General features: G+C 37.8%; 1 long non-coding RNA gene and 1 pseudogene across 2 annotated transcripts in view; one reads left to right on the forward strand and one right to left on the reverse strand.

Annotated features, from left to right (window-relative positions):
* LOC138372373 (uncharacterized) overlaps positions 1–12,262 on the forward strand; it is a 369,640-nt gene that overhangs the window by 297,549 nt on the left and 59,829 nt on the right. The window lies entirely within an intron of this gene.
* The window catches only part of LOC138372356 (voltage-dependent T-type calcium channel subunit alpha-1G-like), a 38,417-nt pseudogene continuing 31,855 nt past the window's right edge, over positions 5,701–12,262 (reverse strand).

Raw genomic sequence — 12,262 nt, forward strand, 5'->3', positions numbered from 1 at the left:
TAACGAATTAAATGCTCTTGTCTGCACAGAAAAAATAGATATTATTGCACTTACCGAAACGTGGAAGAATGTAGAAAATAGAGAATTATTAGCTGAATATGAAATAAATGGATTTAAACTATTTCACACAGATAGATATATTAGACGAGGAGGGGGAGTAGCCATATATGTTAGAGACAATTTGAAATGTAGTCTCAAAGAGGGAATCAAAACTGAGCCACACACAGAAACTATTTGGATAGAATTATACGAAAAAACAAATAATATTATAATAGGAGTTATATATAGGCCACCAAACTTAGACAGAATGGAAGCAAAGCATCTATGGGATGAAATATCTAGGGCATCTAGATCTAACAGTATTTACGTCATGGGTGACTTTAATTTTAGTGGAATAAACTGGTTGAACAAAACAGGGAATAGTGAAGCAGAAGATTTTCTATAATTAATTGACGATTGCTTTCTTACGCAACACATTAAGGAACCAACACGGGAAAATAATATTTTAGATTTAGTGTTAACTAACAGGGAAACAAATTAATGACATCGAAATAGGGAGTGAGCTAGGGAACAGTGATCACAAAGAAATCAGATTTAGCATAGAATGGAATAGACCTGTAGGAGAAAATTCTGTTAAAGTGCCAGATTTTCGAAAAGCTGATTTTAATAGCCTTAGAAATTTTTTGGGTCAAATTGATTGGAAAGTCTTGGGTATATGGGGGGGCCGGTCTTGGAGCGAGACATGAACCCAGCGATAGGTGACGTAAATGGGGATTTCGATGTGGATTCAATATATAACTTATTTAAGAATATTCTAAACAAAGCACAGGAACGTAGTATACCATACAAATTGAATAAATCGAACACCAATGACCCAAAGTGGATAACAAAGAATTTGAAGAACCTTATAGGTAAAAAGAGAGCTTGGTACAAAAGGATTAAAAATGGGGAGGTCACTTTAGAACAGGAATTCGTACAACTGGTTAGAAATGTTAAAAAAGAGATAAGGAAAGCAAAAAGAAACAATGAATTTCGCATAGCAGGGCAAGCAAAGGCAAATCCTAAAGGGTTTTTTCAGTTATATCGTACTAAGACTAGGGAAAGGATAGGTCCATTAAAAACTGACACAGGTCAAATAACAGATAGTGATGAAGAGATGAGTAGTATTTTTAATAAATATTTTGTATCTGTATTTACTAAAGAGGAACTTAACAATATGCCTTCAGCCGAACAAGTCTACGTGGGTGGGGACGAGGACAGGTTGACGAGTTTAGCAGTTACCAGGGAGGGTGTTCTTAAACAAATAGTAAAACTCAAACCAAACAAATCCCCAGGGCCGGATGAAGTGTTTGCCAGGGTGCTTAAAGAATGCAAAGAGGAGCTTTGTGACCCACTGTCTACCATATTTAATAAATCAATAGAGTCAGGCAGAGTGCCAGAGTTTTGGAAAGTTGCTAATGTGATACCAGTTTTTAAGAAAGGAGATAGATCACTTGCGTCTAACTATCGACCAATTAGCCTAACGTCTATTGTGGGAAAGTTACTCGAATCTATAATAGCAAATAAAATTCGTCTTCATCTTGAAAAACATAAATTAATAATTGAGTCGCAACATGGTTTTATAAATGGCCGTTCATGTTTAACAAATTTGTTATCTTTTTATTCTAGCATTGTTGAGGCAGTTGTTTATAATATATATAAATGACTTAGATTCAGGTTTGAGTAGCAACATTTGCAAATTTGCCGATGATACGAAAATCGGTAGGGAAATTAATTCGGAGGAGGACTCACTATATCACTTCAAGTTGATCTAGATAGGGTTTTGAAATGGTCAAAGGATTGGCAGATGCAGTTTAATGCTAATAAATGTAAAGTTTGAGGCTAGGTAATGATGATAGAGTTACAAGATACGAGCTAGATGGTGTTGAGATTGCAGTCGGATTGCGAAAGGGATCTGGGAGTTATGATTAGTAAAAATTTAAACAAAAGGATCAATGCATGAATGTTTGTAATAAGGCGAATAGGACACTGGGATTTATTAATCGAAGCGTTAGTAACAAGACACCTGGTGTGGTTCTTCAACTATATCTTGCTCTGGTTAGGCCCCATTTAGATTATGCAGTTCAGTTTTGGTCGCCGTACTAAAGAATGGATATAAATTCACTTGAACGTGACCAGGGTAGGATGACAAAGTTAATTCGCCAAATTAGAAATCTTTCATATGAAGAAAGATTAATAAAGCTTAAGTTGCATTCACTGGAAAGGCGAAGAGTTAGGGGTGACATGATAGAGACTACATTTCAAATTGTCCCTAACATATATGGCTACTCCACCTCCTCGTCTAATATATCTATCTGTGTGAAATAGTTTAAATCCATTTATTTGATATTCAGCTAATAGTTCTCTATTTTCTACATTCATCCACGTTTCGGTAAGTGCAATAATATCTATTTTTTTCTGTGCAGACAAGAGCATTTAATTCGTTAATTTTATTTCTTAGACTTCTACTGTTAGTGTAATATACCCTAAGTGAATTGTTATTTTGAGGCCCTTTTCTTTTCCTGATCATTTTGCCGATTCCTTTCTCCCACAAACACATACTTTTATTACCTACTTCCTCCAAATCAATTCCCATACCTCTAACTACTAACAGTTTAAACCCAAACACCTGTAACCACTTCTTCCAACGAGTTCGTAACAGCAACAACCCCAGCTCTCTATAGAGGCACCCCATCACGAGCATACATTTCATTTCTTCCATAGAAGTGTTGCCAGTTGTCTATGAAAGATATTGCATTTGATTTGCAATATCTTTCCAGCCGGCAATTGACACCAAGTGCCCTCGATATCCATTCATTACCCACTCCCTTTCTTGGAAGAATGCCACATATGATCGGGATTCCTCCCTTGCTCCTAACTAATTCTATGGCTGTTTTATACCTCTGAATCAGTTCCTCACTCCTAACTCAACCAACATCATTTCCTCCCACGCTAATGCACATAACGGGATTGTTCCCATTTCCAGCCATAATATCAGTCATGTTTATTTTTTTTTATTTATTTATATATATACAAGAAGGTACATTGGGTTTGTGAGAATACATTGGATAGTACAGTATTTACATTCTTGTAAAGCCACTAGAACGCGCAGCGTTTCGGGCAGGTCCTTAATCTAGCAGATAATTTTAAGTAGGTAATTTCAATCAGAATTGATAAATGAAAGATACATTACAAGAGAAAAATGAGATGAGAGAGATAAGTAAGTATATTAAAGCACATTGTTATATTGTCACCAGGTCCTTCATGTTGTTTATAATATCACCAATGCCAGCTCCGGGATAGCAAACCCTTAACCTGTTCCCCCTATCTCTAGCACAAAACGTTCTATCCAAATACCTTATCTGGGAATCTCCCACAACTAAGGTTTGCTTAGGTACTTCCTTTACTCTCTGAGGGGGCCTGCGCTTCCTTGCTCTTCGTTGCTTTCCCTTTTGTGCGATCCGCAGTCTCACCACAGCACTCGTCCTCCAAAACGTCAAATGAATTAGAAGTTGCTATGGCGTTTGAAGGCGGCTTTATCAAAGTCTTCTTAAGGCCCCTGTCTTTCACAACTCTTCAAGACGAGGTCCCTTTACTACTGGTCTCCTCCTTCGTTACTTCTCGTTGTTCTTTCAGCTGACGCACCTCCTCCCGCAGAGAGTCCAACTCTGTCCTCAGGGCTCCCACTAGAGTCACCAGATCCTTCACTACAACTTCCATATTGCTATGATAATATAACACATATAATATACAGATATAAAATATTTGTTAAAAATACTACTCATCTCCTTGTCATTATCCGTTATTTGACCTGTCTCAGTTTTTAATGGACCTATCCTTTCCCTAGTCTTAGTTCGATATAACTGAAAAAACCCTTTAGGATTTGTCTTTGCTTGCTCTGCTATGCGAACTTCATAGTTTCTTTTTGCTTTCCTAATCTCTTTTTTAACATTTCTAACCAGTTGTATGAATTCCTGTTCTAAACTGACTTCCCATTCTTAATCCTTTTGTACCAAGCTCTCTTTTTACCTATAAGGTTCTTCAAATTATTTGTTATCCACTTTGGGTCATTAGTATTCGATCTATTCAATTTGTATAGTATTCAATGTTCCTGTGCTTTGTTTAGAATATTCTTAAATAAGTTATATATTAAATCCACATCGAAATCCCCTTTTACGTCACCTATCGCTGGGTTCATGTTAGTGGAGTGCCTCAAGGCTCTGTCCTGGGACCTCTGTTGTTTATAATATATATAAATGATTTAGATTCAGGTTTGAGTTGCAACATCTGCAAATTTGCAGATGATACGAAGATCGGTGGGGGAATTGGCACGAAAGAAGACTCACTATCACTTCAAGTTGATCTAGATAGGGTTTTGAAATGGTTAAGGGATTGGCAGATGCAGTTTAATGCTAATAAATGTAAAGTTCTGAGGCTAGGTAGTGATGATTTGCAGAGTTACAAGATACGAGCTTGATGGTGTTGAGATTGCGAAGTCGGATTGCGAAAGGGATCTGGGAGTTATGATTAGTAAGAATTTAATACAAAGGATCAATGCATGAATGTTCGTAATAAGGCAAATAGGACACTGGGATTTATTAATCGATGCGTTAGTAACAAGACACCTGGTATGGTTCCTCAGCTATATCTTGCTCTGATTAGGTTTTAGATTATTTAGATTATTTTAGATTATTTATTATTTAGATTATGCAATTCAGTTTTGGTCGCCGTACTATAGAATGGATATAAATTCACTTGAACGTGTCCAGCGTAGGATACCTTAAGGTTACCTTGAGGTGCTTCCGGGGCTTAACGTCCCCCGCGGCCCGGTCGTCGACCAGGCCTCCTGATTGCCGACCTGATCAACCAGGCTGTTGGACGCGGCTGCTCGCAGACTTATGTATGAGTCACAGCCTGGTTGATCAGGTATCCTTTGGAGGTGCTTATCCAGTTCTCTCTTGAACACTGTGAGGGGTCGGCCAGTTATGACCCTTATGTGTAGTGATGTAGGATCTTCTTGAGGTTATCTTGAGATGATTTCGGGGCTTTTTAGTGTTCCCGCGGCCCGGTCCTCGACCAGGCCTCAACCCCCAGGAAGCAACCCGTGATAGCTGACTAACACCCAGGTACCTATTTTACTGCTAGGTAACAGGGGCATAGGGTGAAAGAAACTCTGCACATTGTTTCTCGCCGTTGTTGTTGAGAGAGAGGTTTTGAGAGGAGAGTTGTAGTTAAGAGAGGTTTTAGCATGTTTCTTTGAGGGTTTGGTTTGTATGTTCCCAGATTATCCACTTGTTAATCCCATGCTCACCTTGGGTGGAAGATGACATGAAAATTCAATGGGTATGGAGCTAAGTATACTTATGCTTTCTGTAGTGTCCTTTATTCTTATCTTATTATTATTTCAAGTTGTTAGTGATGTTTGTATATTCGTGTTGAATACTACATATATGTAGTAATAAAATTACTGTTTTTGTGCTTCAAAAATCAACTTAGCATTTTTCTAACAATATAACAACTTTGTACCAACCAATTTCCATTTACTGTATCTGGAATTATTTTTGACATGTCAGAAAATACAATCTTAAATCTAATAATGCAAAAAAAATTTCATAAAATTAAAATTAGCTTACAAACAACTTTCTCAAATTTATTATCACATTACCTGAGGATGACAATGATGCCATCAAAAACATTGAAACCATTGCTTATGTAACCAAAGGGTCCCTCGGCAATAACCTTTAGCAACATTTCGACGGCAAACACGGCTGAGAAGACGAAGTTGCTCAGTTCCACAATAATTGTCAACATCATTGGCTGGTTATGGTACTCGACGCCCATGCTGAGGGTGTTGATGAGGATAGCAATAAGAATGCCCCGTGGAAAGTATTGGTGATCCACCAGCTTCTTGATACGAAGAAGCTGGTGGATCCGTGTGGTCAGGTGAAGTCACAGTGAGAGGTTGTGTTAACCGGAGCTCCTGAGTGTTGTTATTTTATCATAGCAATATGGAAGTTGTAGTGAAGGACCTGGTGACTCTAGTGGGAGCCCTGAGGACAGAGTTGGACTCTCTGCGGAAGGAGGTGCGTCAGCTTAAAAAACAACGAGAAGTAACGAAGGAGGAGACCAGCAGTAAAGGGACCTCGTCTTGGAGAGTTGCGAAAGACAGGGGCCTTAAGAAGACTTTGATAAAGCCGCCTTCAAACGCCATAGCAACTTCAAATTCATTTGACGTTTTGGAGGACGAGTGCTGTGGAGAGACTGTGGATCGCGCAAAAGGGAAAGCAACGAAGAGAAAGGAAGCGCAGGCCCCTCAGAAAGTAAAGGAAGTACCTAAGCAAACATTAGTTGTGGGAGATTCCCAGATAAGGTATTTGGATAGAACGTTTTGTGCTAGAGATAGGGGGAACAGGTTAAGGGTTTGCTATCCCGGAGCTGGCATTGGTGATATTATAAACAACATGAATGATATTATGGCTGGTAATGGGAACAATCCCATTATTTGCATTAGCGTGGGAGGAAATGATGTTGGTCGAGTCAGGAGTGAGGAACTGATTCAGAGGTATAAAACAGCCATAGAGTTAGTTAGGAGCAAGGGAGGAATCCCGATCATATGTGGCATTCTTCCAAGAAAGGGAGTGGGAAATGAATGGATATCGAGGGCACTTAGTGTCAATTGCCGGCTGGAAAGATATTGCAAATCAAATGCAATATCTTTCATAGACAACTGGGAACACTTCTATGGAAGAAATGAAATGTATGCTCGTGATGGGGTGCATCTATCGAGAGCTGGGGTTGTTGCTGTTGCGAACTCGCTAGAAGAAGTGGTTAGAGGTGTTTGTTTGGGTTTAAACTGTTAGTAGATAGAGGTATGGGAATTGATTTGGAGGAAGGAGGTAATAAAAGTATGTGTTTGTGGGAGAAAGGAATTGGCAAAACGATCAGGGAAAGAGAAGGTCCGCAAAATAACAATTCACTTAGGGTATATTACACTAACAGTAGAAGTCTAAGAAATAAAATTAACGAATTAAATGCTCTTGTCTGCACAGAAAAAATAGATATTATTGCACTTACCGAAACGTGGATGAATGTAGAAAATAGAGAACTATTAGCTGAATATCAAATATATGGATTTAAACTATTTCACACAGATAGATATATTAGACGAGGAGGTGGAGTAGCCATATATGTTAGGGACAATTTGAAATGTAGTCTCAAAGAGGGAATCAAAACAGAGCCACACTCAGAAACTATTTGGATTGAATTAAACGAAAAAGCTAATAATATTATAATAGGAGTAATATATAGGCCACCAAATTTAGACAGAATGGAAGCAAAGCATCTATGGGATGAAATATCTAGAGCATCTAGATCTAACAGTATTTATGTCATGGGTGACTTTAATTTTAGCGGAATAAACTGGTTGAACAAAACAGGGAATAGTGAAGCAGAAGATTTTCTAGAATTAATTGACGATTGCTTTCTTACGCAACACATTAAGGAACCAACACGGGAAAATAATATTTTAGATTTAGTGTTAACTAACAGGGAAACGCAAATTAATGACATCGAAATAGGGAGTGAGCTAGGGAGCAGTGATCACAAAGAAATCAGATTTAGCATAGAATGGAATAGACCAGTAGGAGAAAATTCTGTTAAAGTGCCAAATTTTCGAAAAGCTGATTTTAATAGCCTAAGAAATTTTTTGGGTCAAATTGATTGGAAAGGCTTGGGTATGGGGTGTGGGCCGGTCTTGGAGCGAGACATGAACCCAGCGATAGGTGACTTAAATGGGGATTTCGATGTGGATTCAATATATAACTTATTTAAGAATATTCTAAACAAAGCACAGGAACGTAGTATACCATACAAATTGAATAGATCGTATACTAATGACCCAAAGTGGATAACAAAGAATTTGAAGAACCTTATAGGTAAAAAGAGAGCTTGGTACAAAAGGATTAAAAATGGGGAGGTCACTTTAGAACAGGAATTCGTACAACTGGTTAGAAATGTTAAAAAAGAGATAAGGAAAGCAAAAAGAAACTATGAAGTTCGCATAGCAGGGCAAGCAAAGACAAATCCTAAAGGGTTTTTTCAGTTATATCGTACTAAGACTAGGGAAAGGATAGGTCCATTAAAAACTGAGACAGGTCAAATAACAGATAGTGATGAAGAGATGAGTAGTATTTTTAATAAATATTTTGTATCTGTATTTACTAAAGAAGAACTTAACAATATGCCTTCAGCCGAACAAGTCTATGTGGGTGGGGACGAGGACAGGTTGACGAGTTTAGCAGTTACCAGGGAGGATGTTCTTAAACAAATAGTAAAACTCAAACCAAACAAATCCCCAGGGCCGGATGAAGTGTTTGCTAGGGTGCTTAAAGAATGCAAAGAGGAGCTTTGTGACCCACTGTCAACCATATTTAATAAATCAATAGAGTCAGGCAGAGTGCCAGAGTTTTGGAAAGTTGCTAATGTGATACCAGTTTTTAAGAAAGGAGATAGATCACTTGCGTCTAACTATCGACCAATTAGCCTAACGTCTATTGTGGGAAAGTTACTCGAATCTATAATAGCAAATAAAATTCGTCTTCATCTTGAAAAACATAAATTAATAATTGAGTCGCAACATGGTTTTATAAATGGCCGTTCATGTTTAACAAATTTGTTATCTTTTTATTCTAGCATTGTTGAGGCAGTTGATAGTGGTAAGGATTGCGATGTTGTATACCTTGACTTTAGCAAAGCTTTTGATACAGTGCCACATGAAAGACTGATTAAAAAAATAGAGTCTCATGGTATTGGGGGTGCTATATTAAGCTGGATTAGGGCATGGCTATACCAAAGGAAACAGAGAGTTAGTATAAATGGAATCAAGTCAGAGTGGGAAAATGTTGTAAGTGGAGTGCCTCAAGGCTCTGTCCTGGGACCTCTGTTGTTTATAATATATATAAATGATTTAGATTCAGGTTTGAGTAGCAACATTTGCAAATTTGCCGATGATACGAAAATCGGTAGGGAAATTAATTCGGAGGAGGACTCACTATCACTTCAAGTTGATCTAGATAGGGTTTTGAAATGGTCAAAGGATTGGCAGATGCAGTTTAATGCTGATAAATGTAAAGTTCTGAGGTTAGGTAATGATGATAGAGTTACAAGATACGAGCTAGATGGTGTTGTGATTGCGAAGTCGGATTGCGAAAGGGATCTGGGAGTTATGATTAGTAAGAATTTAAAACAAAAGGATCAATGCATAAATGTTCGTAATAAGGCAAATCGGACACTTGGATTTATTAATCGCAGCGTTAGTAACAAGACACCTGGTGTGGTTCTCAAGCTATATCTTGCTCTAGTTAGGCCCCATTTAGATTATGCAGTTCAGTTTTGGTCGCCATATTATAGAATGGATATAAATTCACTTGAACGTGTCCAGCGTAGGATGACTAAGTTAATTCCCCAAATTAGAAATCTTTCATATGAAGAAAGATTAACAAAGCTTAAGTTGCATTCACTGGAAAGGCGAAGAGTTAGGGGTGACATGATAGAGGTTTACAAGTGGATGAATGGACATAACCGGGGGGATATTAATAGGGTATTAAAAGTATCAACACAGGACAGAACACGAAACAATGGATATAAATTGGATAAGTTTAGATTTAGGAAAGACTTGGGTAAATACTGGTTCAGTAACAGGGTTGTTGATTTGTGGAACCAATTGCCGCGTAACATTGTGGAGGTGGGGTCCCTCGATTGTTTCAAGCACGGGTTGGACAAGTATATGAGTGGGATTGGGTGGTTATAGAATAGGAGCTGCCTCGTATGGGCCAATAGGCCTTCTGCAGTTACCTTTGTTCTTATGTTCTTATGTTCTTATACACACGAATTTGCGAACAAAATCTGTGGGCTAAAGAAGGCTGTTTTGTCCCCTCATCCTTCCAATCTTCATCACTCCAGTCAGACTCTGAGTCACAGGAATCAGACTCTGAATAGTAATTTGTGAAACCTGCAGGGGCTTGATCAGCAGAAAAGAATAAAGTTGGTGCTGAAAAGTGTTTAACTCCTTTGGCCAATGAAGAATAAAGTGTGTGGACGGAACGGGAGTCAATGCCCAAGTGTGTGGGCAAAGCAGCAGAAAGAGCACCACTAAGTGCCAGTAGTTCTCCACAAGTGAGAGAACCTTTGTTTGGGTTTAAACTGTTAGTAGATAGAGGTATGGGAATTGATTTGGAGGAAGGAGGTAATAAAAGTATGTGTTTGTGGGAGAAAGGAATTGGCAAAACGATCAGGGAAAGAGAAGGTCCGCAAAATAACAATTCACTTAGGGTATATTACACTAACAGTAGAAGTCTAAGAAATAAAATTAACGAATTAAATGCTCTTGTCTGCACAGAAAAAATAGATATTATTGCACTTACCGAAACGTGGATGAATGTAGAAAATAGAGAACTATTAGCTGAATATCAAATATATGGATTTAAACTATTTCACACAGATAGATATATTAGACGAGGAGGTGGAGTAGCCATATATGTTAGGGACAATTTGAAATGTAGTCTCAAAGAGGGAATCAAAACAGAGCCACACACAGAAACTATTTGGATTGAATTAAACGAAAAAGCTAATAATATTATAATAGGAGTAATATATAGGCCACCAAATTTAGACAGAATGGAAGCAAAGCATCTATGGGATGAAATATCTAGAGCATCTAGATCTAACAGTATTTATGTCATGGGTGACTTTAATTTTAGCGGAATAAACTGGTTGAACAAAACAGGGAATAGTGAAGCAGAAGATTTTCTAGAATTAATTGACGATTGCTTTCTTACGCAACACATTAAGGAACCAACACGGGAAAATAATATTTTAGATTTAGTGTTAACTAACAGGGAAACGCAAATTAATGACATCGAAATAGGGAGTGAGCTAGGGAGCAGTGATCACAAAGAAATCAGATTTAGCATAGAATGGAATAGACCAGTAGGAGAAAATTCTGTTAAAGTGCCAGATTTTCGAAAAGCTGATTTTAATAGCCTAAGAAATTTTTTGGGTCAAATTGATTGGAAAGGCTTGGGTATGGGGTGTGGGCCGGTCTTGGAGCGAGACATGAACCCAGCGATAGGTGACTTAAATGGGGATTTCGATGTGGATTCAATATATAACTTATTTAAGAATATTCTAAACAAAGCACAGGAACGTAGTATACCATACAAATTGAATAGATCGTATACTAATGACCCAAAGTGGATAACAAAGAATTTGAAGAACCTTATAGGTAAAAAGAGAGCTTGGTACAAAAGGATTAAAAATGGGGAGGTCACTTTAGGACAGGAATTCGTACAACTGGTTAGAAATGTTAAAAAAGAGATAAGGAAAGCAAAAAGAAACTATGAAGTTCGCATAGCAGGGCAAGCAAAGACAAATCCTAAAGGGTTTTTTCAGTTATATCGTACTAAGACTAGGGAAAGGATAGGTCCATTAAAAACTGAGACAGGTCAAATAACAGATAGTGATGAAGAGATGAGTAGTATTTTTAATAAATATTTTGTATCTGTATTTTGTACGAATTTTAATTCGGAGGAGGACTCACTATCACTTCAAGTTGATCTAGATAGGGTTTTGAAATGGTCAAAGGATTGGCAGATGCAGTTTAATGCTGATAAATGTAAAGTTCTGAGGTTAGGTAATGATGATAGAGTTACAAGATACGAGCTAGATGGTGTTGTAATTGCGAAGTCGGATTGCGAAAGGGATCTGGGAGTTATGATTAGTAAGAATTTAAAACAAAAGGATCAATGCATAAATGTTCGTAATAAGGCAAATCGGACACTTGGATTTATTAATCGCAGCGTTAGTAACAAGACACCTGGTGTGGTTCTCAAGCTATATCTTGCTCTAGTTAGGCCCCATTTAGATTATGCAGTTCAGTTTTGGTCGCCATATTATAGAATGGATATAAATTCACTTGAACGTGTCCAGCGTAGGATGACTAAGTTAATTCCCCAAATTAGAAATCTTTCATATGAAGAAAGATTAACAAAGCTTAAGTTGCATTCACTGGAAAGGCGAAGAGTTAGGGGTGACATGATAGAGGTTTACAAGTGGATGAATGGACATAACCGGGGGAATATTAATAGGGTATTAAAAGTATCAACACAGGACAGAACACGAAACAATGGGTATAAATTGGATAAGTTTAGATTTAGGAAAAACTTGG

This window comes from Procambarus clarkii, chromosome 38, assembly GCF_040958095.1.
Source record: "Procambarus clarkii isolate CNS0578487 chromosome 38, FALCON_Pclarkii_2.0, whole genome shotgun sequence".
NCBI classification, from domain to species: Eukaryota; Metazoa; Arthropoda; class Malacostraca; order Decapoda; family Cambaridae; genus Procambarus; species Procambarus clarkii.